Below are 4,050 nucleotides of genomic sequence, written 5' to 3' on the forward strand. Positions count from 1 at the left end.
TTTATTTCTCATTATCCTACTCTGATTGGTAGTAAATTAAATTAATTTTTCCCCAAGCTGAGTCTGATTTGCTCATGATGTAACTGGTGAGTGATCTCCCCCTGTCCTTATCTAGACCCATGAGCATTTTTTATATTTTCTCTCCCCTGTCCAGCTGAGGGGAGTGACAGAGCAGCTTTGGTGGGCACCTGGTGTCCAGCCAGGGTCAGCCCACCACACCAGTGCAGAAAGGCACAAAACACTTTTTGGTCAAGTTACCAGCCTTGATCGACTTACCACATCTCTGAAACGGTGACGCCACACATCACTTTGTGAGGAAGGCCCCGCACTCACATCAGTCCTAACTGCTCGTGCAGCAGTGGCACAATCACGGTAGCACTGAAGCCAACTGAGGAGTACGTTATAAATTTATAGGGCACTTCGACTTCCAGTTGCCTCCGGGCTTCCAGGTCACCAACGGGAAACTTGTACCGATAACCCAGCATGCCAAGGACCACACTCTTCATGAGCTGGCGTGTCAGTAGAACAACAAAGATCCCTACGAAGAACCTGGCTAGCATGACCACCACAATTTTACCAGTGATCAGAGGAAATCCAAGCTGAAAATTTTCACTGGTGTAGTCTGGCGCAGCGTACTGGTTATTTAACCAAAATCCCACAGTTGCTCCAGCTCCTGCTCCTAAGATAGTAGTGGTGTCTCCCCTGGTAGGGCTGTAGTAGTCTAGTTTGGGGTAGTTGTAACATAAGACAAGAGGCACAACTATGGAAAGCAGTGGACAGAAGGGACTGGTTAACAGCAAGTGGTCTATCACGTCCCATGCAGGATACAAGAGCACGAGCAGCACAGCTGAAATCAGCGCTCCGCCGATCACGTCCTGCCAAGAGATCACATTAAAAAGGTTTGTGAGACCTGGAAGGTAAAACAGATATTCACGGGTGATAATAAAAGACCAGTATCTGCACTCAGGGGCGCGCAGCAGCAGAGGAATGCCCTGAATTCACAGCGATGGCACTGTCCATGCACAGTGACAACCCGAAGCCCGTGCTAAACAAAACTCGACAATCCATGAACCCAGCCTTAGCCTTGTCCTTGTGAATGTATCTATTGACCCATATTTTTCCCCTGAACAAGTGAGATTCTTCCCCTCATCTGCTTTCATGGTTTAAGGGCACTCTGCACCTACAACCTCAATGGAAAAGGCACTTCATCTCAGGGACAATATCACAGTAAACTGCCTTCATACAAACCCTTCCCCTCCCATAATCCTACAAGTAATTTCATCATATCGGTAGGATTATCACTTGCTTACTTTGCATAAATGGGAAGATGCTGTCTTTTGTCAGAGACAAGCAACCAGCCCAGGAACACAGGCTCCAGGGGAGAAAAGCACAGAGTATGGGATATGGTGCCATGATTTCTGCCAACCGCGGCAAGAGGTAGGCACCGCCAGGCAGGAATATATCAAGAAGAAATTTGTTGTCCAAGCCTCTGAAATCCAGCTTGCAGTAAAGCACCCGAGGCAAGTGCATAGGTAAAGCCTAATTTATTAACAGAGGCTTTTTCACAACAGAAATATCTAATGACTTTCTGGTAAATGCATTACTCCAGTACAGCTGAACTTTAGTTGTTTACAATTTCCAGGTAATAGATTCACAGCACATTTAGTTTTAAGCAACTCCTAGAGCCATTTTGCATATTCCTAATGCAAATTTCCACTTACATTTATTCCCTCATCCATGATGTGAGAATAGCCGTGGAAACACACAAAGTTGTTCACAGACATCCAATATGTAAAATACCATTAGGTGTCAATATTTCATAGTAATCCATCTTTTGATACCAATTTTTAGGTGATAACTTTACACACAAAGGCATGTTTTGGTCCGACACTAAATAACTGCATCGCCACGAAAGAGCTAGGGGTTGCTCCCAGCACTGATGCTTAGAAATCCCACCACCACTGCGTACCTCCATTTCCCATCCCACTATTTGTCCACCTCATAGTAGAAGAAAAAGTCCTGACATCTCAATACCCCCTTTGCATGTGATTAAGGCGTGAAACTTAAAAGCTGTTCACGTGCTTTTCTGTTCCATGTAAAGACATTTAACCAGACACTAACATTCCCCTAACAAAGGCTTTGCTCAGATTTACCCAGCTGACTCCAGCAGCCCCCAGCTGGGGTGCAGACAGCCTCTATTTACAGACCTGATTAAAGCTTTCTGATCCTCCCGTTCAGCCCCAGTACAGTAACACAGCTCCTGTAGTTTTCAAGCGGGACCCAGATAACGGGCTCTGCTCCCGACCAGCGGCTTATACCAGTGGTCTCCAAACTGGGTGCATGAAGCAACCCCTCGGGCTGCAGGAAGAAAATACTTTTTGCACCACTAATAAGTAAAATGAAATAAGCACTACTTTAAAAAAAATTTTGTCTTTATTTCACCCTTTTTTAATTTATATTTTTGTTTATGTTTTATAATGTACGTATCAGTACAGTAGCACATGTATATAATTCATAAGTAAATACATACATATTAGGGGTGCATGCTCAAAATTTTTTTACTGATCAAAAAAGTTTGGAGACTGGTGGTTTATTCTGTTTTTCCCCCTATCCACCAATATACGGGCTTCTCATTTTGCAGACTTCTTACTAGAAGCTGCTGGAGAGCACGGGACGTACCCAGCCGTGGCCGCCAGCAGTGACTCCCTTTGGTTCTGGTACCCACGGGCAGAGGTTTGATTTTGTGAACACCCAGAGGAGGCAGGTGAGTTCAAGATCAACACTTTACAAAGACATTCAGCAGTGCAGAATTAATGATTTTCCCCCCTCACCTGTTAAACTAAGGAGAAGATGAGAAGAGGAGGGATGGCTCTGATTTCTGTGAGAAAAGCTGCTTTTCTGGACTCTCCCTGCTGTGCACCCCGGAGCAGGACCTTAGCTTTTCCCGGCGGTGGAACTGCAGTTAGTACTCCCAGGAAGCACATTCTTGCCTGACTGCCTGTGTAAACAGATTAGCCTCTTGCCAAACCCCCAATTATAAAGGAATTTTTAAATGAGGGCAGCCATTAATTTTGCTCAAGGTGCAGCACTACTGGCAAAGCTTAAAACCTCCTGTTTCCCTGCTGGGATGCTCCAGCTCCCTCAGCACAGACAAGTCCTCCACAGGCTCCATCTCTCCCCAAAAGCCCCCCTGCCCCCCAAAAGCTGCCACACAGCTCAGCCCCACTCCTGCACAGCATCCCTCTGCCTCCCCTACAGCAACAAGCATCTGCCCTGGTCTGACACAAGGGAGGCCTTGCTCCTATCGATTTTAACTAGAGAGCTGTCATTTTGCTTTGCTACCTAAAGAACAGGCCAGTATCGGGTTTCTAACACTGAAAGTTGTTCAAGGTCTTTTCCTGGGCTACAGATACATAAAGAAAAACAATTGAGGTAAACATCCAGTTGCACACGATGCCTGGGATGGAGGACTGGGGCACTTCAAAATGCTTTCTGCCCGTCACCGAGGGAGCACGGCAGCGTTGTGGTCCATGGGTACTGACACCACTGCTGCCGTTCTTGTGCCAGGCTAGTTTTTTTGTTTCACAAGGTCTTAGAGCATGATTTGGTTTAGGATTGCGAAAACTTTCTGGAGGCAAGACCCTTCTATGCTCTTCCCATCGAAACTACCATTGGAATTGCACACACTCACAAAATATATAACACTTTTCCTATTCTGTCTTGTATATGGTCGCTTATTGCCATAATTCCCTTCATGATTTCATTCAGCGTGAGATGGTACTCACTCTCCTAAACAGAAACGTCTTGCTTGCTTTCCACTCCTAAAGGTTCTGTTTCATCCCACAAGGATTGCACTGCCACAGTGTGTAAAGTCATGTCAATAGGTCACTTATCAGCTTTAAAATATGTGAGATAATTTCAGGATTAATGGTGGTGGTAAAAAACTTGAGAAACAGCACAGCAAAAGAGGAGGGTGGGGACTACACCCTCTCCTGAGGGTGCTGTAATCAGGAATAAATGCATCAAGACTGATCCAGTATATCGCGGGGG

At 45.6% G+C, this 4,050-nt stretch overlaps 1 pseudogene; it reads right to left on the reverse strand.

The window, feature by feature from the left end:
• Positions 1-329: 329 nt before the first annotated feature.
• LOC104154573 lies at positions 330-875 on the reverse strand (annotated as a pseudogene).
• Between the last annotated feature and the right edge of the window lie 3,175 nt (positions 876-4,050).

The sequence above is a fragment of the Cariama cristata genome, unplaced genomic scaffold (assembly GCF_000690535.1).
Source record: "Cariama cristata isolate BGI_N322 unplaced genomic scaffold, ASM69053v1 Scaffold13922, whole genome shotgun sequence".
Taxonomy (NCBI): Eukaryota; Metazoa; Chordata; class Aves; order Cariamiformes; family Cariamidae; genus Cariama; species Cariama cristata.